This window comes from Phascolarctos cinereus, unplaced genomic scaffold (assembly GCF_003287225.1).
Source record: "Phascolarctos cinereus isolate Bilbo 61053 unplaced genomic scaffold, phaCin_HiC Scaffold_4;HRSCAF=312, whole genome shotgun sequence".
NCBI lineage: Eukaryota > Metazoa > Chordata > Mammalia > Diprotodontia > Phascolarctidae > Phascolarctos > Phascolarctos cinereus.
In genome coordinates this window covers 313,417,170-313,443,333 of record NW_027555847.1, presented here as the reverse complement: position 1 = coordinate 313,443,333, position 26,164 = coordinate 313,417,170, and the positions used below count along the sequence as shown (strand labels likewise).

The window sequence follows — 26,164 nt, the reverse complement described above, 5'->3', positions numbered from 1 at the left end:
TATATATATATATATATATATATATATATATATATTATATATATATATATATATATATATATATATATATATATATATATGCGCAGGGCTTGGGAGGGTACTTAGGAAAGCTTTTGCTGAAGCACTTGACAAATTGTCTTCTTGGGGCCTCAGTTTCCTGAACTGTAAAATGAAGGGGTTAGATTAAATGATGTCCAAAGTTTTTTCTAGCTCTAAATTCCACAATCCCATGAATTACCCTCCTATCTAGCATGTTAGCAATTCTAATTTGTGGATTTTTGGTGATTTTAATGCCTTAAAACTGAAATCCTAGTTGGGGTCAATTTTGAATGCTTGAGTTTCATCATAGGTGTGTATGTAAAGAAAAAAAATATATATATATGTGCATAAGTATATGCATATATGCATATGTGTGTATCTATGTGTATGTGTGTGCATGTGCTCACATGTCTAATAATAAAGATGGCCATGCAAAGCTAGATTTGACCTGATTAACTAGCCCTGGGGTTTCCTTCTTTGTTGTACTTTTACAGCTGGGCTCCTTTGTCTTCCAGAAAGTCTCTAAAAGGTGCTGTTTTAGATTCCAAAACTTCCATTCAATCCCATGACCTCCCCAAATACCCTCAGTTTCATTAACTCCACTGCTCAGATCGAAACGGAAATTTTACCATATGCTGGTTTGCATCCTCCCAATAGAATTGCCCTCAGCGCTCAAGAGGATGAAGTGGAAGAGAAAGCATCAGTTGCATTTCTCAAAACCAGGTTTCTGTTCTAAGTTCCCGCTGTTCATGTGTGATGTTATACTAAAGTGCTTGGCAGTTGTGAAATTAAATTCGGAAAGGAAATTGTGATTGGTTGGATAACCTATGGATATACCACAGGTAGAAAGCCTGCAATTTTTAAGGTAGAAAAGGCTTGGACGTCACCTAGTCCCTCACTTGATAGATAAGGAAACAGCCTCAGAGGTGAAAAGGACTTGCCCAAAGTCACGCAGTTAAGTAGTGTATGACAAAGTACCTCAGGATCTAGGAAGGGCTGTGCTGATAAATGTTTAATAGCAGTTCTCCCCCCAAAATGTATGCATGATAAACTTTGTGTGTGTGTGTGTGTAGCAGTTGGGGATAAATGACTTCCCGTGGTCACACAGCTGTTAAGTATCTGAGGTCAAATTTGAACTCAGGTCCTCCAGTGCTCTATCCACTGAGCCACCTAGTTGCCTCCTGTATGAGGTACTTTTCAATTTAATCTGCATTATTAACATTTTCCCCATCTTTTTTTTTATGTCTAGACAATCAACAAAACAAGAAACTGAGCGCCCATTGGTAGTGTCTGTTGATTTCTAAGGGGTAAATGCTCATACTTAAAATGGAGTAATCTGTTTTCATGAGACTATCAGAACCAGATCTAATATACCACTAGACCGAGGTCTCCAGCAACAAAACCTGAAATATACAACCACAATTCAGAATTCCTTTCCCAAGTATGGTGGGAGCCTGAGGTGGTTCAGGGAACAGTTGTGGGGGGTGCAATTATAGTATAAAGGATGGTGGGTGGTTGGTGCCCAGGCAGTTCTCATATAGATGACAGAGGGGGAGAATACAGATATAGAAGCTCTTAGGGCCAGCTGTACTGGGAGAAGAGGCAGACCGTAAGTCAGTCTCCCAGAAATATCTGCCTATATTCTTTGAGGATTGGGAGGGAAGTCAGTATATTGGGAGAGGTGAGGTATGCTAACTGGACCCTGGAGGTGGAGCTGAGAGAAGGCACAGGGCTGGGTGAGAAAACAGTGACAGACAGCTGTCTCTAGACACTTGCTTGGTGAAGAATTTACCCTTTCTCCATAGGAGTAGGTAGTAAGTGCCCCTGGCATGCTAGCTCAAAGCCCTGGTAGCCTCTCTTTAGCTGGGGTTCTGTTAGAGTATGAGAAAACTTCTAATGGTAGTTAGAAACATGGCATCATTCCATGATTCATGCAAGTCTTAAGAGCTCTTAGTGGTACTGAGATCTTATCATATGAACATCAGGCTCTAACAATACATGATAGTAATGCTGTCCCTGATGTATGAGGATGTCATTACTGACCTACCATCAATATGGGAGGGACTTGGAGATCTTTTTCCAGTAATGGTGATGGATTTGTATGGTCATCCAGGCTCTCACCCCAGTTTCCCTCCTGTTCAGTGGCATGTATTTTGGAGATGGTTGGTTGGGGTTGGGAGCACAGTCCGTACCTATGGAACTGAGAGGAGCCGACTGGTCGACATGGAGTCAAGTCCATAACTTTGACTCATTCATTAACATGGCATCCTGTGAACATGGCCAAGTCCCTTAACCTCTCTGGGCCTCAGCTTCCTCAATTACAAAATGGAGAGATTAGATTAGATGATCTCTGAAGTCTCTTACAGCTTGAGATTTAGGATCCCCAGGTGACAGAGGGAAAAGAGCACAGTCCCCTCTGGTCAGGTCTGACACCTCAGTTTGGTCCTGACACTTCCTTCAAGACTGTGAGCTAATTAAGGGCAGGAACTCATCTTTGCCTTTCTTTGTATGCCTACTACTTAGCATGGCGTCTGGCATATAGAATTTCATAAATGCCTGTTGATGGACTGATTAGGCATAGTCTAAATTTCCTAAAAAACACAGAGGTAGCATACCTATTGATGCTAGATACCCACACTTTCATTAACCAGAGGCAAGTTACATAAGGCACTGGAAAAAAATTCAATAAATTCCAAAGTTACTGGCTTTATGCTTCTATTCCCTTTCATCATTCCGACTTTTGATCCTTACCCAAAAGCTTTTCTAAAAGCCTCAGTAAAGCTCTGGGTTTTAAAGAGGAACCTGAAATAGGAAAGCCAGGAAAGTAATGATAAGGAGGAGAAAGCTGGTCTTGCTGCAGAGGGAAGGCCAAGAAAAACACCCCAAAACACAGGTGGCAGAAAGGATCCCAGGGAGTCATCTGAAGGCAGACTGTGAGTGAAAGGAAGAAAGAAGAAAAAGGGCCATGATGGAGGGAGGCAGAGGAGTGCTGGAAGCTGAAAGAATGATACGATTATACAACAAAAGACAAAAAAGTTTGGGTGGGATTTGTAGGAACAGGAAAGGAGTTATGATGAGAGAAAGAAGTCATTTAGGAAGTAGCATAAGAAACAATTGTATAAAAGAATAGTTAATGAAAGCCCAGACACTTGCTTATGATGAGAAGGGGAACAAGGTATGAATAGAATATTGAATCACTAAGCTGGAATTCCCCTCCATCAGGCATGGAGACCTTCCTCCACTGAGTACAAAACACTGCTTCATCATCTCGGTCACTTCTTAGAGCTCCAGCAAGGAGAAGTCATTCCTTACTTTTGTGGTCATCCACTCTAGCGTCCACTGCGATCCAACAGATTTTCCTTAAGGAGAAGAGAAAGGAAAGGCTGGAATCTAAAGACACGTTGAAAGGAAATACTGGCAGGTTTAGGAGACAGCCTGGATGTAGGAGGTGGTAACTGGAGGGGGTAAGGAGGAAGATGCCAAAGATAACACCCATTATTGTACCAAATCTTGGCTATTTTTACAAGCTATTCCACAGATCATTTACTAGAATGCCACGAAACACTGCCCAGAGAAAAAGCCCTGCACTCATTAGCAGGCATGGGAACAGTTTGTGGAGCAGTAACCTTGAGAGTTGAACATATTTTCCCCACACACTTGCTAATTTGAAGACTAGAATAATCTGCCTTCTTCCGTGACTAAGGCTCCCCTAAGCCTCCTCTTCAAGACGGAGAGCAGGTGCAAAAGATTTCCACAATTAGAGAAGAGCCTAAGGACTCATATAAAGATGCCAACATTGCTGTTTCTTTCCCTCCTTGCATTTGTAACCTTTCAAGTAGGGGTTTGGGTGTTTAGATCCCTCTTGGTGTCCATCATCTTCATCACACCCCACTGGGAGGGCTAAGCTCTGTCCTTAGCCCTGTTCTATTTAACATTTTTATTAAAGATCGTATCCATTGTGGAGGCAAAAACCAAAACAAAACCAGAGACTAAGAAAATGTCTCACACTTGAGGAATGGCAGAATGCATTATGGGATATACATGTGATGGAGTACTATGGTGTTGTAAGAAATAAGGAAATACATGATTTCAGAAAGACTTATATGAACTGAGGCAGAGTGAAGTGAGCAGAATCAGAAAATGATTTGTAGTATAACATCAATATTATAAAGATGAACAATTTTTAGGACTTTTATAAAATGAAAAAGAATGAAATGAGCAGAACCAGGACAACAATTTGTACAATAACAACTCTGTAAAAAAAAAAAGACTCTGAAAGCTAGAATAACTATGATCAATATAATAACCATCAGTTATTCCAGAGGACTGATGATGAAACATGTTATACATTACAGAGAGGTCATGGATTTAAAGTACAGAATAAGACACATGTATTTTTGAATATAACCATTGAGGAAATTTGTTTTGTGTGACTATGTATATTTGTTAAATAGAATTTATTTTTCTTTTGTTTTCCCCAATGGATTGATGGGTGAGAAAGAAATTAGATTTCTGTGATTTTTTTTTTAATAGAGAGAGGGGGAAATAGAAAAGTTTAAAAATTTATCAATGAAATCCCCAGCACCTTTTGTGACCCTGTGGAATTTTATTGGCAAAGATGCTGGAGTGGTTTGCTATTTCCTCCTCCATTAGATTAAGGCAAACAGAGGTTAAGTGTCACATAGCTAGTAAGTGTCTGAGGCCAGATTTAAACTCAAGAAGATGAGTCTGAGGCTGGATTTGAACTCAGGTCTCCCTGACTTCAGGCCACCTAGCTGCCTCCACCTGGCACATAATGGGTACTTAATAAATGTCTTATTTCTAAAATTCCACTCTATCTAGCCTCCCCGCTCTGAAATCTACCCTCCACACAACTGCAGAATTGACTTCTTTCAAGAATAGTTCTGACCATGTCACTCCCTTGCTTAAGAAGTTTTAGTGGCTCCCTATTACTACTGGGGAAAAGAAAAGGAAACTAACTCCTCTTTTGGCATTTAAAGTCTTTCATAATCTGGCTCCAACAATTTTTCTAGACTGATTATGTATCACTCTACTTCATAAGTTTTATCTTCCTGCCATATTTTGTATTTGCTTTGAAATGACATTTCAAATATTTTATTTTTCCCAATTACATATACAATTTTAAAAAAATTCCTTTTTAAAAATTTTGAGTTTCAAATTTTCTCCTTCTCTCCCTTCCTTCCCCCCTTCCTAAGACAGAAAACAATTTGATATAGGTTATACACGGGCAATCATGCAAAGCATAGCACAGGACATTTCCTCATGCACAAGCTGCCCTCCATTGCCTGGAAAGAGCCTGGAATGCTCTTTCTCCTCACCTCCACCTCTTGGAATCCCTCGATCCCTCCAAGCCTCAGCTAACTACCACCTCCTAAAAGAGGCCTTTCTTCACTCCCCAGTTGGTAGTGTTCCACTGCCTTAGCCTCCACCTATTTAATTTCACTTTTCATTTTCAATATATTTTGTCCCTTGGGATTGGGGACGTCTCAATTTGTTGTTATGGTATCTCTAGAGACTAGTAAAGTGCTTAGTACATGTTGTTTAGTCATTTCAGTCCTGTCCAACCCTTTGTGATCCCATTTGGGATTTTCTTGGCAAAGATACTGGAGTGGTTTGCCATTTCCTTCTCCAGCTCATTTTACAGATGAGGAAACTAAGGCAAACAGGGTTAAGGGACCCACCCAGTCACACAGCTAGGAAGTATCTGAAGCTGGATTTGAACTCAGGTCTTCCTGACTGCAGGACCAGTGCTCTATCTACAAAGCCACAAACTGCCTTTTATGTGCTTAGCACACAGAAGGCCCTTCATTATTGAATTGAACTGTATTATTCTAATCACCCCTTTCAGATTCCCATTAATGCACCAAGTGAACTATGTCTTTGGGTCAACATCAAACTGCTGCTGACAGCCGTGGTGGAGGTAAGGATGGCAATGATGGTGATGGTGCTGATAAAGAATTGACTTGGAGCTCCTGCACATCTTGGATTTTAACAGTTTAATTTTAACATTTTAAATAAGGCTGAATATACTACAGACCCATGAGATGTCTTCAGAGCCTGCCAGCCTCTGGCACAAAAGGAAGGCAAAAGGCCACAGCTCCAGTGACAGTCACCCTCCATCATCCAGTCACTCCAAAGCCCCATCTTCATTACTCTGTAAACATACAGCTAATGCAAAGGTCAGTCAGGGACATTGATGAAGCAGCTGCCTAAGTCACAGGATTTAGAGCTACAAAGGATGTCTAGTTTAAAGTGAGGCCCAGAGAGGTTAAGTGATTAGCTTAAGGTCACACAGGTAGTAAGTGACAAAGCCAGGATTTGAACCCATATCCTCTGACTGGACATGAGAGTGGAAGTAGAGTAGACAAGCAGGAAAGGAGGAACCTTAAAGGTTCAAGCTAGAGGAAAAGCTGGTTAGCAGGAATGGGTGAAAAAATTGGGAGCATTGGATAGAGACTGTTTAAATGTACTAAGTCTCTGCCAAGCTAATTGAGGAAGGAAGCTGTGTACTTGTAACTCACCTTAGCCACCTATAGTTTGACAGCTAAGATGTTCTCAATTTTTTGAGTAAAAATTGGTGTGTATTTGAACTGCCTCTCTGTTTTGTATTTCGTAGGCCAACAGCATTTATTAAGTGCTTCCTATGTTCTAGGTACTGTGCTAAGTGCTGGGAACAGAAATACAAAGAGAAAGAAGATAGTCCCTGCCCTCAAGGGGCTTACAGCACAATAGGAAGATGAAAATGGGGCAAAAGGAGGGAGAAGATATCCATATTAGCGGTGTGACAGAGAAAGTCCAGAGAGGCAGGACTTTCAGGCCTTACTGAAAAGAAGATACGGGGGACTTGAAAACTTTCCTTCAAATAGAGGTTCTGGAAGCAAACAACCAATCAGAGGAAGGGGCCTCAGGGGTAGAGTAAATTTCCATTGTGAGAAGGACAGGAATGAGATGACCTTCCAGAGCGAAGAGGCCACAGAGACAGAGTGAACTTTAAGGGTGAGAAGGTTGTTATAATATGTTGGAGACAATCTGGAGGATCAGGAGTGGAGCCCAGAGAGATATGGGTGAAATTGGGGAAGGGTCGTGATCCCAGAGAAATCATCTTTGGATAAGAACTCTCCTTTTAGGAGTCAGATGGGTGACAGTGGAAAGCTATTCAAGACAAGCAGCAGTGGGAATTGGGCTGGGGGAGCCTTTTCCTTGGGGATTCTCCTAGAAATTCCTTGTTCAACCATCTTTTCCAGTTTTTAGTTAAGAACATAGCTAAGAACACAGAACACAGAATGGTAGAGCTTTAAAGGGTTATGGAAGTCTTCAAGCAGAGAGCCTGGATGGCCACATGTCAAGAATATTATAGACAGGATTATTTCTTGGCATGGGGGTGGCAAACTATTATTGCCCATGGTTCAAATCCAGCCACTGACCCAGTGGATCACAAACTAAGAATGGTTTTTACATTTTTGTTTGGTCCTCTTGGCCATAATTTGCTGACTCTGAACTAGATAATGACTACGATGTTCTCTCCACAGTTCAGCACTAAAAGAAATGGGATTAGAAACTCTAAAGATTTGCTCAGACTTTTAGGAAAGCTTCTGAAAATTAAAAATAATGGATATCAAACTGGGCTACATTAGGAGATTCTGAATTCTTTGTCTAGAGACACTTAATAATAGACTTAATAGTGACTGGATTAGAGCCCTAGGCTCTGCTAGGCGCTTGGTAAATTGGTGATTGATTTAGTCATCAGACTGAGCACCAACCAAGGATAGGGAATAAGCATTTATATGGCCTACTAGGTGCCAGGTACTAGTGATAAATGCTTTTGTAAACATTTGATTCTCTACAGTATCTGGTATTAATTCCCCCATTTTACAATTGATGAAATAGAAACAAACAGAAGTTAAGGGACTTCACTCAGTGTCACATAGTTAATAAGTATCTGAGGCCAGATTTGCACTCAGGTCTTTAGGACTCCAGACCCAACGTTCTATACACTGTGCTACCAGCTGCCTCTAGCAGTGGGACACAAAATAATGGAAAGGGCATTGGTCTTACAATCCAGAGACACTTAGGTTCAAATTTAGCCTTCTTTAATCTCTAGCATTTACTGGCTACATGACCCTGTGCAAGACATTTCAACTTTCTGGGGCTCAGTCTCTTTATGTATAAAATGAGGATCATAGGACCTAACTTTTAGGTTGTAGTGAGGATCAAATGGGAAAGTGGACATGAAGTACATGCATCTTAAAGCACTCTTTACATTTCATTTACTATTATTGCTGTTATCATTATGCACAAAGCCCTGGGCAACTCTTTCTTGTGTGTATGTGGGCAAAAATGAAAGAAACGGTCCCTACTCTCAAGGGGCTTCTCCTTCCATTTGTCATTTCCACCTCACCTTGCTCCAACAATCGTCCTCTCCATTTCAGTAAGATTCATTTTCTCTCTTTACTGGTTCCTTTTTCTCAGACTATAAACATGGCAAGGCACAAAAACCATTCTTGTGATTCAATTACCTTTCTTTCTTTCTCTCTCTCTCTCTCTCTCTCTCTCTCTCTCTCTCTCTCTCTCTCTCTCTCTCTCTCCCCACACCACTTCCTTCATTGCCAACTGCTAGAATGAGTAACTGGCAGTCACCATCTCTGCATCCTCATTCCTCAAATTCTTAGGATCTTGCTTCCACTCCCACTATCCTACTGAAACATCAATCAATCAATATTTATTAAGCACCTACTATATGCCAGGCACTATGCTAACATCTCTCTCCAAAGTCACTAATGACCATTTTATTGCCAAATTCAATTAACTTCCTCTCATGCCCCCCTTCTACTCTTCTTGGCCTCTCTGCAGCATTTGATCCCACAGATCACTCCATCCTTGGTACTTGCTTGTTTTCCAGAATAGCTGGATCAGTTCATAGTTCCACTGACAGTGCATTAGTGTTCTCCTGGGAGACCACAGTTCCTCCAACACTGTCCTTTCCATCTTTTGCCAACTGAGTGCATATCTTCGATTATTTCTATGCATATGATTCCTTCTCCTCAAACCCACCCAAAGCAGGGCTATTCTGGTAAATGTTAATAAGCAGCTCTCTGAAAAAAAAATTATATTTTTGAAAGCTGGTTAGAGCTGGTTTCCAACAGTTTCAGTTATCCCCTATAGAGCTCTACTGGGATATTTCACTATCATCTTGAGGTCAATATGTCCAAAGCAGAACTCATTTCTGCTCCCCTCCCTTTTGGCACTCTGTCCCTAGCTTCTCCATTTCTTTTGATGGCATCATCATACACCCAAGTCATCCAGTTTCATAATTTCAGGGTGATCTTTGACCCTTCTTATTCATCTCTACACTCCCCCCCCCCACCATCCATTATTTGGTTACCAAGTCCTCTTCATTATACCTCAGCAGAATCTCTTGAATTCCTTTCTATCATCCTGGTGTAGACCCTCATCTTTTCTTGTCTAGACAATAATAACAATAGTAAAAAACAAAACAACCCACAGGTTTATAGAACTTTGAGGCATGCAAAGTGCTTTACATGTATTAGCTTCTTTTTTCCTCACAACATCCCTGGGAGAGGGAATAATAACCTCTGATGTAACTTCTGTTGCTTCCAGTTCAGTTTCTTTGCAGTTCATCCACCTTTACCCTATTGCCAAAATAATCTTCTTAATCCATTACTCTGACCACTTTAATACACTCTGTGCCTCAACTGTGCAAAATCTTCAGAGGCTCCCCATTGGCTAGTGATCCCAGCAATCAAGGCCTTCTACAGTCTAAGTCCAACCTACCTTTCCATCCTTATCACATATTAAGTCACATGATGGTTTGATTGGTGTACCCTATCCTTCCCCCAGACTGAATTACCATGTCCTTGGTTTCCATCCTGCCCTCTCTTGTTTCTGTGCCTTGGCTCTCTGTCCTTTCTGCCCCAAAGAGGCTCCTGTCATCTACATCTCAAAGACTCTCTTCTTTTAGGGCCAATTCAGTTACCATCCAAGGGCCACCTCCGATCACCCTGATCTACATCTGGCCGCTGGACCCAGATGGCACCAGAGGAGAAAGTGGAGCTGGTGACTTTGCACGGCCCCCCTCACTTAAATCCAATTCACTTGCATGGCTTGGCATCACCTCCCTGATGTCATGGTCCTCTTCGAGAATGAAGGACGAAACAAAAACAGTTATCTTTTTTATGAAGCCTTCTCTGACGCAGGTGCTATCTTTGTCTCTGTCTCTCTGTGTCTCTCTCTTTATCTGTCTTTCTATCTCTCTCTGTCTCGAATTGCCTGTCTCTGTTTCCCTTGCTCTATCTCTGTGTCTGTCTTTCTATCTCTGTCTCTTTCCATCTCTCTCTTTTCTTCTGTCTCTCTATCTCTGTCTCTCTTTCTATCTCTGTCTCTTTCTGTCTCTCTGTGTCTCTCTTTATCTGTCTTTCTATCTCTCTGTCTCGAATTGCCTGTCTCTGTTTCCCTTGCTCTATCTCTGTGTCTGTCTTTCTATCTCTGTCTCTTTCCATCTCTCTCTTTTCTTCTGTCTCTCTATCTCTGTCTCTCTTTCTATCTCTGTCTCTTTCTGTCTCTCTGTGTCTCTCTTTATCTGTCTTTCTATCTCTCTGTCTCGAATTGCCTGTCTCTGTTTCCCTTGCTCTATCTCTGTGTCTGTCTTTCTATCTCTGTCTCTTTCCATCTCTCTCTTTTCTTCTGTCTCTCTATCTCTGTCTCTCTGTCTCAAATCAACTCTCTGTCTCTGTTTCCCTTGCTCTGTCTTTCTTTTTCTCCTCACACCTCTCACAGCACTTTGCCTGGACTTCTCCCTCATATGTACCATACTCTGCCTCATGGCATTTGTATCCATCTTTCCTTCTTCCCATCTCTAATAGATTTTAAGCTCCTTCAGAGCCAGCCTGTGCCTATCTTTGTATTCCCAGCACCTAGCACATACCTTGGGCATCAGTACTTACAATCTATGACACTGCCCATGTGGGTTTTCCTTTTTCCTCTCATGATCCACCTTTGGCTTAGAAGATGGATTTTGAGGGGTGCTGTGGCCAAAAATTCTTTACCCTGTTTCCAATTTGATGCAAGGCTTCTCAAATTTAGCTCCACTGATCCTCAGATGTGGCCCTTCAGCTGCTCTGTACTCCCAGGGATTCTGCTGTGTTAGCAGCATTGGTTTCTAGAGCCCAGAACCACCTTCATACTATGGAAACTTGGAAACAGTAGGTCCTAACACATATTTATTGAATTGAACTGAATTTACCCATTAAGATAACTGGAGGAGAAAATGTTTAAAGGTCATTTGTAAAAAGAGTTTTCAGGGAAGAATGCTAATTTTTATCCTCCTATGGAAGACACAAAAAGAGTAAGGTAGAGTGGGGGGAGAGATTTCTTTTTCTTAGACATGAAGGCCACTGATGGTGGTACAGTGGAATGTTCCACTAGAAGTCAGGAGAAAAGTGGGTCAAATCCTGCTTCTGATACTTACTAGCTGTGTGACTTGGGCAAGCTTACTGTCTCTGAGCCTGAAGCTGAACTGAGATGATGTACTGAGAGTGTTTTGCAAACCTGAAAACTTCAATGAACGTCAGCTGCTATTATTTCCTGTTTCATCTTAATTGAAACAGTCACTAAATGAAAAATTTAATGAGTTTTATTGATGGCTTTTGTTTTCATATCACAGTCATTTCAAGATATAGCTACCAATGCAGATAAGCTATTATTGCACAACTAATTTTCTTAAAGAATTGCAGGGGGTGGGGGAGAGTGGCAGGCACCTTGCCAGGGTCGCACAATCAGTATGTGTCAGAGATAAGACTTAAACCTCATAGACAATTTTGGAGACATCAAATTTAAAAATTTCCTCTTCCCAAGGAAATATTAAAATATGTGAATACTTACTTGGCTGTCTCTTACTTCTCTTTCCTTCAGCTGGATTTTCTTAATTCTTCTAGGATGAGAACTTCTGCACATCTTACCTAATGAGTTTTCTATTGTCCCTCATAGCCTAAACTTGATCAGCTTTCATAAACTTACATAGAGGTTTCTTGCTGGTCTTTAAAAAAAAAAAGCCTCCAACTATGGCTCAGACTTGTCCTTCCTATTGGAATTCTGACTTCTTCTCCAGGTTGACCTCCCGGCTAACAACACCCCCGGAAATTAGCTGAGTCCTGGTTTCACATCTGAGAGGAATATCTTTTGTCTTGGCAACTTGCACCTTTCATAGATGGGCACATATCCTGTTCTTACTTCTTTGCTAAGAGCCTTGTCCCTACCCCAGAACATTTTTTTTTTAAATTTGGCATCTCCTGTCTGTCAGCATCCCCATCCCTCACCTGAAGACTTCTATCAATTCCCTCCTTCCTGTGGTTAACACCTCAGAGAACAAAGGTTTTTCCAATCTACTTCTGAGCTTCCTCAATCCCTAAGTCCTCTCTGGGAAGTTATGTATGCCATCTAGCAAGGACAGATTGCTTATTAAAAGGCTGAAATTTCTTTCTTGAAGTGAAGCCTGGTAGATTTTGACAGGAAGATCAACCTTTGGAAGATGACTCTACACCCATCCTCAGTGCATTCAGTGAGAACTTTTGTTTGGTGAATTAATCAGGAAAATTAAGATAAAGTTAAAAAAAAGGTCACCTCCTATAAATGATATCTTGGGTATAAACTAATGAATTTGAGAGAGCCCCTAAACAATGGATCTTAGCTGCCAAAAAATCCACAATAGGTTAGATGAAGACATTCATTCATTCATTTATACCACAAATATTTATCAAGTGCCTACTATGTGCAAGGCATCTCATCTCATGATTCTCTTGGTTATTTTACACCAAGAATAAGGAGCAGACCATTTTCACGTCGATGATGAATTGTATTCTGGTCACGACTCTGCCCCAAATCACACGCTCATCATGTGAATCACGTGGAAGTTTGGCTGTTTGCTTCCTCTGGTCGAGAGTACATTATCAGCTCCAGCAAGGAAACTCCCTCGCTCTGCTCCCTCTACCTCTGCCTCATATTTCACTATGGTAACCAGGTATAGGAAATGGCCAAGGAGACTTAAAAACCACTCCAGAGAGGTCTTTATTTTTAAAATGCCAAGCAGAGGTATAGGGGAAAGAGTACTGATTCTCTGGACAAGGAGAATGGGTCACCTTAATAATAAGTTTGAAGAATATTCCAGGAGTAGTATAGTATTTTGTTGTTGTTCAGTCATGTTCAACTCTTCGTGACCTCATTTGTGGTTTTCTTGGCAAAGATTCAGGAGTACTTTTCCATTTCCTTCTCCAGCTCATTTTATAGATGAGGAAACAGGCAAATAGGGATAAGTGACTTGCACAGGGTCACACAATATGTGTCTGAAGCCAGATTTGAACTCAGGAAGATGAGTCTTCCTTACTCCAGGCCCTGGTGCTCCATCCTATATATACATACATATCTCTATATCTATATAGTTACTTACTTACTTACAGTCTATGAAACTGCCCATGTGGGTTTTCCTTTTTGCTCTAATGATCCACCTTTTGCTTAGTAGATGGATTTTGAGGGGTGCTGTGGCCAAAGATTCTTTACCCTGTTTCCTATTTGATGCAAGGCTTCTCAAATTTAGCTCCATTGGTCCTCAGATGTGGCCCTTCAGCTGCTCTGTACTCCCAGGGATTCTGCTGTGTTAGCAGCGTGGGCACACACACACACACACACACACACACACACACACATATTAGAATGGAAATAGTTGCAATCAGAAGAGCTGGGTTCAAAACCCACCTTTGTCAGCTACAATCCATATTTTTGAATTTTAATTCATTTAATTTGCCTGGGCCTTAGTTTCTTTATCATCAAGGTCAGAAGATTGGACTGGATTGTGGATAAAGTCCTTCCCAGCTCTAGATTTGTGACCTAACTTTTCCCTATGACCTTGGACAGATTACTGGTCCTCCCTTGATCTGGGTTTCTTCACCCGATAAATGTAGGGATTAGCTGAGATGCCCTCTAAGAGCTCTTCCACCTCTAGCTATCCTGTTCAGAGCAGTGTTATAATTCCAGACCAGGTGGCAAATATCCCAGGGAACACAGACCAGCCTCCTGGCTGCTGCCTCCCATCTGATTCCCGACTTCCTCCCTGTGGGCTGAGAAGCTCCTCACTCCCCCCCTCCTGGTACTTAATCTTTGTTGTTGTTGGTTCAAAGTGTCCCCTCCACCCATTTCCTTCTCCTCCTCCTGCTTAAACCATGAGGAAATAGAATAAGGACCTCTCCGACTTTTCCAAGTCAACAGGAGAGGGAACTCCTGGTAGGAACTCCAGCCTTGAGATCTGTATTTATTCCTTGGCTGGGGTGCTTCCCTGCCCCCTGCGCTCTGTGGCACTGATTTTGAAGTGACTGTATTGGCATAAGTCAGCCCAGGTTTCAGCTCCTACATCACTGATTCTACCTGAGCTTGATTCGGCCCTTTTTTATTACCCAGATTTGGCAGCTAAAACCAGGCCTATCCAGCTCCCAGGTGCATTAGATATTTGAGTTTGGGATCAGCTAAACCCTACTAGCTTGTTATTCATGTGGCTAAATAGCTAAAAACTAATAATAATAATTTTTAAAAATGAGGCATTCAACCCTCCTTCAGTTTATTTATACACAGTAGCCATAATGTAAAGTAGATAGGAACAATATATAAAATCCAGGAATAGTATTCTCAAAAAGGATAGGAAAATCACAAACAGGAAACATAAAGCAAATACTAGAGAAGCCAGAAGGCAGGCCTTACCTTACCATTGCCTCAGTCACCAAGGAGAAGGAAAAGAGCTCCCCTTATGGGAAGCGTCCTCGTGTCATGGGGCCCTTTGGAAGTCTGAGGAAGCCTATATATCCCTTTTCAGAATAACATTTTTAAACCCATAAAATAAAAGATGTGGGCGTACAAAGGAAATGAGCTATTATTAAATTCAGCTATCATAATATTTATAAAAATTAAAACAAAAATAAGTTCATGAACCCCAGGTTTAGAAATCCTATCTTCAGCTTTCATATTGACCTGAGATTCTACTCCCATCCCCAACACACAATCACATACATATTTTTTGTGCTTCTGGGGCCCTTCCCAGGTGGCACAATTGTTCTCCTCTAAGAATTCAAAGAGAAATAAGTCAAAGTCATTGGGAAGACCTGAGGAAACCAAAATATCTATCTGCCTTTCAGCCCAAACCAGGCCATCCTGACAAAGAATGCACATAGGTTCTGTTGGATTAATTTATTCCAGCCTCCCTGGGACTGTCCATGTGCTTATCATATCATACTTGTGGAATGCTGATTGGCTAATTGGTGTGAGACCATTTGCTGAAACAGTACCTTTCACTGTGCCTGAGAGGCACCCATCATTAATATTTAATAGGACACTAGCATCTGTATTTCAGTTTGATACAATTTTGAAAAGGTTTTACAATTTACAATTGTGAGAAATTTCAGAATTTTTGAAAGTGGACAAGGAGTTCGGGGGTTTTTTTGTTTTGTTTTGTTTATGAGCAAAAATAAGTAAGATCACATAATAATTCTCACACCTAGAGAATTGGCCAGACCATCCAAACCCAATAGCCAGCAATTCATTTTGAAAATAACTAATATGAATGCAGTGAGTCAGAGGTGTGGCTATCACGAAAAGACCATAACTCTATAGTTAGGAAGTTGGAGATATGTTCTGGGAGGGTTAGTTCATTGTAGGGTTAAAGGCAATATGCTGCTACTGTAACCTTTCAATATGTACTCAATTTACCGCTCAACGCCCTAAAGTTTGAGCTTGCATGACATGGCTGGTTCTTGGAGGTGGCTACTAAAATTAGATCTCTCTGATTTGTTTTGCTTTTACCCTGAGTTCCCGCTGGGAAATATTAGACTCCAGCTTGAATATAATTCATATTTAGATAAGTTGTATGCTGGTAAATGTCTAGTAACTAATTCCCTGGGAAAAAAAAAACGTGGCTGCGACATACTTTTAAGTTTAATGTGCATTATCAACATTTTCTTCATCACTTTCATGAGTCTAGACAATCAATGAAATAATCCAGTCTTGATTTATAGCTTTGGGTGATTTCTGAGTGTAGTGAGAATAGAAGTATGAGTCTAATTAGTGTTCAACAAGGCGTAAATGCTTGCACTGAAAACTGAACAATGGAGCTAGTTAGAGCTGGCCCCAGCATGCCTCTTTTAGGCCTCCACAGATAGGACTAAAAGGGTCAGTCTATCTCCTCCAAGCACTCAAGGCACTAATGCTTATTGAGTGGGGGACAACTTTTCTCTCAGCAGAAAACAGATAGACAACTAACCTTCTGGTACTACCCTTAAGATTTATACTCTAGGGGCAGCTAGGTGGCGCAGTAGATAGAGCTCCAGCCTTGGAATCAGGAGGATCTGAGTTCAAATATGACCTCAGATACTTGAAACTTACTAGCTGCGTGAACCTGGGCAAGTCACTTAACCCCAAATGCCTCACAAAAAAAAAAAAGAATTATACTGTAACTTCAGAAGGAAAAGCAAGTTGGGGTTCCTTAGAAAGGCAATTTTCTTCTCATTGTGTCTGAACCACCTGACCACTTGTCAATTATGGCGACAGAAGGGAGCAAAGTCCAAGACTTTTGATCCATTAGGTTGTAATTTAGTCTGTTGTGGCTCTTCCAACTTCCAGGGCCACATGGTTAGGAACCCCAAGAGGCTGGTGCCACTCAGGAACTATCCCTTCACTCAGAAGAATGCTAGAATCTGGGATCCTCTTCTTCCTGAGAGACTAGTACTGACCAAGAATCAAAGAAACAGAAAGCATATTTTTAAAATGCTGAACATAAGGAACCCCACAAAAAGAGAACTTTTCATATGCAAAGTAAAAGAGAAAATGATCATATGAGAATCTGTGAATCTCTGTTATGAATGGATTTTTTCTTTTACAAAGTATATGCTATATTCAACATATTTCTTTCAAAACTATCCGTCTTCTCTGTGTTTCCTTCTAAACTTTCTTCTCATATTTCCTTGAATGTTGCAGAGGGCAGCTAGGTGGTGCAGTGGATAGAGTGCCTGGCCTGGAGTCAGGAAGATTCATCTTTCTGAGTTTAAATCTGGCCTCAGACACTTATTACCTGTGTGACCGTGAGCAAGTCCCCTAACCCTGTTTGCCTCAGTTTCCTCACCTATAAGTTAAGCTGGAGAAGGAAATGGAAAACCACTCCAGTATCTTTGTCAAGAAAACCCCAAATGGGATCACGAAGATTCAGACACAACTAAAAAAAAAATGACAGAACAACAACAAAATGCTTCTTTCTTTCCTTCTTTTTTCAGGCAATGCTGTTGCTAGCTCCTTTCTCCTCCCCCCTCACCGCCACTCCAAATCCACTCCCCCATGGAAAAAAGAAAAAGAAAAGCATAAAGCCTCTTAAAAAATAAACATAGTCAAATGAAATAAGTCCATACATTGTAGCAAGCATATATATACATATACATATATATTAGGCTCTACATACATACACATTCATATTGAACATATTTTCACATTAGTCATGTTGTAAAGAAGGATTAGAACCAATGGGAGGAACCACAAGAAAGAAGAAACAAACCAAAAAAAGAGTAAATAGTCTGCTTCGATCCACATTCAGACTCCACAGTTCTTTTTCTAGATGTGGATAGCATTTTCCATCATGAGTCTTTTGGAGTTGTCTTAGATCTTTGCATTACTGAGAACCGCTAAGTCTCTCCAAGTTAGTCGTTGCACAACGTGGCTGTTACTACGTATAACATTCTCCTGGTTCTGCTCATTTCACTCAGCATCAGTCCATACAAGTCTTTCCAGGTTTTTCTGAAGTCCCACTGTAGCAAGCATATATTAAGTGCATACTAAATGATAAGACACTTTACTAGGAAGGTGCTAGAGACTTCAAAGCCCAAAATGAAAGACACCCTGCTCTCAAAGAAATTTGTATTCATTCTATCAGACAACATTTACATGTATAAGAATGTGCCAAACAAAAGGCAAATGGGAAGGGAGACCCTAGTAAGTGGGAGTATAAGGAAAGGCCTCAAGTAGGAAGTGGCATTTGAGTTGCAAGAAAGCTAGTTTGACTGAATTAGAGTGTGAAGGGCAGTAATGTATAGTAAGACTAGAGAGATGGGATGAATCCCATCTAGGGTTTTAGTTGCCAAACAAAAGAGTTTATATTTGACTCCAAAGGTAATAGGGAGAAACTAGAGTTTATTGAGCATGGAAATGACATAATTAGACATATACTTTAGGAAAATCAATTTGGCAGCTATGTGGAGGATGGGTTGGAGAGGGTAGAGACTTAAATCAGGGATATAGTCCAGGACAGACTCAATGAATCCCTGATCCAGGATGGCAGTCACATGAATGGATGAATGTAAACTCTCTCTTCTTTCATTAGAAAATTGGATCCTCAAACACTTGATCTTGAGGCTTCAATAGAGATTAAATACCAAGATTGGTGCATCTTAGGAATCTGCCCCTCATGGCTCTTGAAGACTGCATTCCACAACTCTCCAGGTGCTAGACATTGTCCCAGAAACCATCCCATCTCTATCTGCTGGCTGGGGCAAAAACAAAACAAAACAAACAAGCAAACAAACAAACAAACAAACAAAACCCAGAAACAAAAAGCAAAAAACAAAAAAAACAAAACCCTTGGAGTACAGGAACAAGACCTTTCTTCTTCCTAATAGGTAAAAGCACATTCAACTGCGAAGTGTCTATGTTCGAAGGAAGTCATGGGGAGAGGTGTATGCATAAGATTTCCCCAGTGCTATCCCTGGACACAGGTGTTGCTAAATAATGCTTATCTCCCAATTTCTTCTAAAATGTCCCACCCAGCAAGTGAACCAATTTTTATAAACCCACAGAAGAAACGAGCCCAAATAATCCATAATTAATATTTCAATGTGGTAATAGAATCTACATTTCAGTGTGTGATAACCATTCACAGACCAATGGACCAATTGTCAACAATGGGTTGATCAATGACCACTTCTTATACCTTACAAAGATCCCATACAAAAGCTGAGCTCACATTTCTGGGGGCAAAGAATTGGAAATTGAAGGGATGCCCATTAATTGGGAAACGGCTGAACAACTTGTGGTATGTGATTATGATGGAATATTATTATACTATAAGAAATGATGAGCAGGATGCTCTCAGAAAAACCTGGAAAGACTTGCATGAGCTGATGCAGAGTGAAATATACTGTGTACAAAGTAACAGCAATATTGTAAAATGACCAGCTGTGAATGACTTAGCTATTCTCAGGAATACAACCATCCAAGACAATTCTGAAGGACGTATGACAAAAATGCTATCCATCCCCAGAGAAAGAACTGAGAGTGTCAATACAGATTGAAGCACACTTTTTTAAAACTTTCTTTGTTTTTCTTGAGTTTTTTTGTCTATGTTTTCTTTCATAACATAACTATTATGAATATGTTTTGCATGACTATACATGTATAACCTATATCAAACTGCTTACCTTCTCAATGTGGGGGAGGTGGGGAAGGAGGAAGGAATATAATTTGGAACACAAAGTTTTAAAGATGAATGTTAAAAATTGTTTTTACATGTAACTGGGGAAAATTTTTGTTAAGTAATTTTTTTGAAAAGCTGAGCTCTGCAAGACCATCAGGGACCTCCCTAGCCCAACCATACCCCACCTCCATCCCTACATACCTGAAACTCTTACCAGGACATATCAATAAGAACCTGTCATAAAATACTTGCCAAACCAGTAGAAAGGTAGCAACCCTCACTGATTGGGGAGCAAAAACCATGCACTCAGACAGCATCTCCGCTAAACAGGGGAAAAAAGGACATTCAAAAATGTAAAACTAGGTTTCTCAATCAAATTGAAGACTATGATGTGTCAGGCAACTAATTTATGACCCCAGTGATTCCTCCTGCCCCAGCTCTCTGTGTCTCTGTGTCTCTGTCTCTCTGTCTCTGTGTCTCTGTCTCTCTCTGTCTCTCTGTCTCTCTCTCTCTCTCTCTCTCTCTCTCTCTCTCTCTCTCTCTCTCTCTCTCTCTCTCTCTCTTTTTCTGTCTTATCCTAGGGCAGCTTTTGAAGATCCTCTTTGCATGGATTGTGTGATATTTCAGAAAGGCTAAATACATTCATAAGAAACTCTATAGACTGAACCAAATCATTATGGATGCAATAAATATTGCTTAAAGTAGGCAGACCTATGCTGGGGAACACATCAGGTCCAGGATTCCTGCTTCTTCCCTCCAAGGCCTGGTCCTGTTTGATCTAGACAAGAACCCTCTAAAAACTCTCCAAGCTTCACTGGGTTTGGTACACCCAATTCTACATGGCTCTCACAATGGACTTATTTCCATAGTCCCTGATTGCCCTTCTTATTATAAATATTTCTCTTTGTTTTGTTTTACTTTATTTCTGCTGACTTTGCACTCCATGTTTCCTTGTACTACACTTAGGAATCCCAAACCTCTGCTCCAACTCCATTAAGACAGGCTTCTATGAAATGATGATAGTGGGAAGTTCTATGGCAGATGGTGGAGGGCCTTGTATACCTGACAAAAGAGTTTGATCTTGACTCATTTTGCACTAGTGAGTCAGTAAAAGTATTTGAGGACGAATATGCCTAGGTCTATGCAAAATGAAGATTAGCCTGGAAGCAGTGTGGAAGATGATTTGGAAGCTATTGTAGCAGTAAAGGGTCTTTACTAGGGAGACGGCAGAGGCAATAGACTTTGAAGTCAAAATACTGATTTTATTTTAAGGAGGATCTCAGGCTGGCCAACCTTCATTCCCTGACCAGAATTTGAATCCAGAGTCAGAATTCAAATCCAGAATTTCTGACTTTCCCAGACTTCAGCACCACGTATCAGCTGCAGTCTTACTACCTGGGGCTTTCTCACCCTGGAATATCCCTCCACCTGTGACATCTTCTTACCCTAGAATATCCCTCCACTATGCTGGTCAGCTTTTCTCTTTTATTTCAGGGGGAAGCCCAGGAGAGCCAACCTTCATTACTTGCAGAGCTGTGTTCTAACATTCTGGAATTCTACACTATGCCCCAAACAGGTACCTGCTTTCCCTGCCCCATCTTTCTTAGCTCCCTCCTATGTATTGTTTTCTACCATTACAATGTAAGCCCTTGAGGACAGGAACTGTTTTTGCTTAGTATTTATATCCCCAGTGCTTAGCACAGTGCTAGACATTGTAGGTGTATGATAAAAGCTTATTGCTTTGCCAATATGATTTGTAAGTATAGGCATATTTTTTTAAGTACAACAAATTTTGTTGCTTTATAATCATTCCTTTTATTTGGGTAACTATAGTGGAGATGATTATGTAGGTCAGGGATTCCTGTCCTTTTTTGTGTTATGGACCACTTTGGTAGGCTTTGGTGAAGCCTGCCGACCCCTCCTCAGAATATTGTTTTTAAATGCATAAAACAAAATAGAAATAACTGCAAAAGAAACCAATTGCATTGAAATACAGATATATCTATACATACACATATGTATAGACACATATAAAGATATACACATACACACACACATATATATATGTATATGTGTGTGTGTATGTATGTGTGTGTGTGTGTGTGTATAAATAAATAAATAAACAGACAGATAAATAAATAAATAAATAAATGAATGAATGAATAAATAAATAAATGTATATCATACCCTGGAAGAAGATTGGCATTCTTTACCACTTGGTTTTTCTGGGGTGGATGGTTAGGTTGAACATGGTATTTTGGCAGAATGAAAATTAATATTTATAACAATGTCTCTGAATCATCAAGGAAACATTTATTTTGGGGGTGATCATCAATTATTTAGTCTATCAACAAGCATTTTTTTAAACACCTTACTATGTGCTAGGCTCTATGCTAAGCACTGAGGATACAAAGAAAGTAAAAAATACCATCTCTGCTCTCAAGGAGCTCACATTTTAATTGAAATACAACATGTATGTGCATACAAGATATATACAATATAAATGGAAGGTAATCTCAGAAAGAAGGCACCAGCAGTGTATGTTTACTAGGGAGGGAACTGGGAAAGGCCCCTTGCAGAAAAAGGAATTTGAACTGAACCGTAAAGAAAGCCAGGAGGGAAAGGTGAGAAGGGAGAGCATTGCAGATATGGGGGACAGCCAGTGAAAAGGCATGGAGTTGGGAGATGGGTATCTTCCATAGCAGTCTCTATCTGATACCTCATTGGAGTGTAGAAATAACCTTGGGTTCCTGAAAGCTATGTCAGGAAAGTCGATCAGAAGTGGTACAAGGACACTCTCAAGGTCTCTCTTAAGAACTTTGGAATTGATTGTGTGACACGAGAGATACTGACACAGGACTGTCCAGCATGGCGTGCCCACATCGGAGAAGGTGCTGTGTTTGTTCTATGAGTAAAGCAGAACTGAAGTAGCTCAGGAGAAACACGATGCACAAATTCAGAGGATCCACCCCAAATGTTCACACGGACTATTTGCTCCCAAGGTCTTATTGGTCTCATCAGCCACAGTCGGACGTATCATAATCTGACTCTAACACAGTGATGTCATTTTGGTCCTCTTCCAGAATGAAGGACAATAACCAGCCATAATGGAAAGATTTCAAACACAGCTTCAGTCGTGGACCACATCTGGTTTATGAGGAACAGCCAAGCTAAGGATGGAGTTACTCTTTGCTAGTAGACTGGCCATTTGGTGATGAATTATTTGGCCATGGTAACCCATGTCCTATTTAATAATGCATTGTTTTACATCTTAGTAAGTCATAAAAACAGTGAAATGAAAGGTGTTGGCTTTGGAAAGCCTGGGCTGCAAACTGTAAGATAGAACAATGATAGACATGGGAAATTATGTTAATTTTTCAAAGTTGTCATTTCCTTTTCATTCTTGCTGCCACAACCTTGAGTCTAGGTCTTTATTACCTCAATTTAGCTTATCACAACATCTTCTTACCTGGCCTAAATTAACCTTCCAAAAATTAAAAAAAAAAACCCAACGCTATTTCCCCATTCAAAAACCTTTAATACCTGCCTATTGCTCACTGTGTCAGATACAAACTGCTTACCCTGGAATTCAAGGCCCTCTGTTAAGCGGGTTCCTAATCATCCTAATTGATCACTATTCCTTCTCATGATGTCTTCATTATAGCCACACTCGTCTCCTCATTATCTCTTTCATGCCTGTGCTCGTTCTCCTGACTTTACCTAGGCTGTTCAATAAACACACATTTACTGGATGCTCCATGGTCTGTCTTCAAACTTTATTTATACCAAGATGCTTTCCATGAATGAGAATAAAGCCCTTATTATACATATTATATATATAGAGAGAGAGAGAGAAAGAGAGAGAGAGAGAGAGAGAATACATATACATATAGATAGATAGATATAGATATATCTATATATGTGATATATCTATATATATGACATATATTTATGTATATCATGTCCTTGGATATTATGTTCATACCATGTCAACCTCTATGTAAATAAAATGGTGTCTGTATATGTTATTAAGTCATGGGTGATAAGAAAGGAAAAAAATAGTACCTAACATCTTTAAATCATAGTCATAGTTTTTGGACGTAACAGATAGCCTAGGGCAACCTCCTCAGTTTACAAATAAGTAAACTCAAATCTAGAGTAATAAAATGACTTGCCCAAGGTCACACAGATAGGATAGAGTCAGAGAATACAGGTCCTCAGAACTCCAACCCAGTGCTTTTTTAGGTGTAGATAAATTACAATCCAGGACACTCAAAGTTTTTCTGAAGGTGCTCATAAAGTCACTCTGAGAAATCATGAAGAACAGGAAAGGAACAAGAAGCCTAGAGATGGGCAGAAATCTTACTTTGCACCTGAAAAAGAGAAGACCCAGAGAGGCCATGATAGCTGTTTTCAAATACTAAACAAGAAAAGGCATAGGGAAGATGTGATGGCTGTCTTCAAATTCTGGAAGGGCTGTTAGAGAAAAAAAAATAGTTTGTGTATATAGAAAAAAAAAGTGTGCATGCATGTGTGTGTGTGTGTGTGTGTGTGTGTGTGTGTTTGACACATGCATGGACCAATGGATGGCAGAGAATAAGAATTCAATTCAATTCCAGAAAAAATTTGCTAGGCATAGGGAAGATGTGATGGCTGTCTTCAAATTCTGGAAGGGCTGTTAGAGAAAAAAAAATAGTTTGTGTATATAGAAAAAAAAAGTGTGCATGCGTGTGTGTGTGTGTGTGTGTGTGTGTGTTTGACACATGCATGGACCAATGGATGGCAAAGAATAAGAATTCAATTCAATTCCAGAAAAAATTTGCTAATAGAGCTGAACAGCAAGGGAACAGATTGCCTCACAAAGCAATTAGCCACCTGTCCCAAGAAATATTCAAGTGTAGGGTGAATGACTATTCATCAGGAATGCCATAGAAAAGATACCTGCATTAGAAGGGAGGTTGGACTAATTGTCTTCTAATTATGGCAATGGCTACAACTGTTCTCACTATTGCAGCTGACATTAGCTGGCACAGAACCTGTTAGCTGAGATCTGCAGAGTGCTACCTGTTAGATGCTGACCCGCCGGGCTGTGGGGAGGTGAGGTTTCTTGGGGACTGATTTTGGTGTGAACATGCAGGCAGTAGCTGAAGCAGTAGACAGGAAAATCCTAATTTTCAGTGATTAGGGGAGTTCAGGAAAGAGAACTATAATTTGGGCTTTATATAGAAGCAGAGGTAACTAGTAAGTTACAGTTCTCAGAAAGTCTGGCAGAGAATTCACTGGAAAATAGTCAACAAGGAATTATTACATTCCTACTCTGTGTAGAACACTATGAGAGTCATTAGAGGAGACAGGAAGTTTAACCAAGGCATTCTCTGTCTCCCCCTGATGAGCTTGCAGTCTTGGAAGAGCACAAGGGCTGTAATATAAATAAAATAACAAAGAACACTGATAACTATAAGATGAAACATTACCTGATAAGTATGCTAGTACTACATAAAGTGCTATGTGGGATGCAATGACTGGAAGAAATTACTGACTGGCTAGATCAGGGAAAATGGCATAGAGGATGTGGCATTTGAACAGGGCTTTAAAAGGTGGGAGGAATGCAATGGACAAAGACAGGGAGGGAGGGCATTTCAAGCATAGGAAACACGCTGAGCCAAAGGGAAGAGGTGGGAAGGTCCATAGTACATTCAGGGGACAGTCTGGATTAGGAGGACAAAGTGCATGGTGGGAAATAATAGGAGAGGAAGGTTGAAAGGTAAGGTAATACCAGATTGTGGAGGATCTTGGATACCAAGCAAAAGAGTTTGTGCTGGATTTTGGGGCAGGGGCAATAGGGAACCAATGAAATTTTTATTTTTATTTCTTCCTTCCTTCCTTCCTTCCTTCCTTCCTTCCTTCCTTTCCTTCCTTCCTTCCTTCCTTCCTTCCTTCCTTCCTCTCTCTGTCTCTCTCTCTCTCTCTCTCTCTCTCTCTCTGTCTCTCTGTCTGTCTGTCTGTCTGTCTGTCTCTCTCTCTCTCTCTCTCTCTCTCTTGCTTCCTTTTTTCTTTCTTTTTCACCAGAGGAGTGATTTGACCACATCCTTGCATAAGAATGATTAGTCAGACCATAGTATGAAGGAAAGATGAGAGAGGACAAAGAGTGGAGGTGAGAAGATTTTGTGGTAGGGCAGAAGGGTGGTGATGAGAATGTGACTTGGGAAGGTGGGAGTAGAAAACAGAAGACGATGAATGTGAGAGATGATACTGAAGTCAAATCAATAGGATTTAGTTATGAAAGCTGAAAAAGAAGAAAGAGTCAAAGCAACAGAGTAGAGTGGGGGACACTGTTGTTACAGAAAGAGAGAATGGCTTCGAACGGAATGGGTGACTAGACAGAGGAACCTTCCAGATCTGAGAGATGCTTCATGTAACTCCTAAACTGGAAAAATTGGACCAGATAGTGACACTGCACAATGGTAGTTGGCAAATCTTGCATAATTATACTCTGAGAAACCTCATTCTTTTGGTAGTCACTTGTGCATTCTAAATAACTGGCTCAAGTCAGATACAGCTGATGACTCCGTCCCCAGTGACCTATGAAGCCAGGGCAAG

General features: G+C 40.5%; 1 long non-coding RNA gene across 1 annotated transcript in view; it reads left to right on the top strand.

The window, feature by feature from the left end:
* LOC144456673 (uncharacterized) overlaps positions 1–23,310 on the top strand; it is a 90,312-nt gene extending 67,002 nt beyond the window's left edge. The window contains exons 3-4 of the long non-coding RNA XR_013485686.1: positions 21,059–21,140; positions 22,648–23,310. This is a non-coding gene — a long non-coding RNA (uncharacterized LOC144456673). The remainder of the gene's footprint in view (positions 1–21,058; positions 21,141–22,647) is intronic.
* The last annotated feature ends 2,854 nt before the right edge of the window (positions 23,311–26,164 follow it).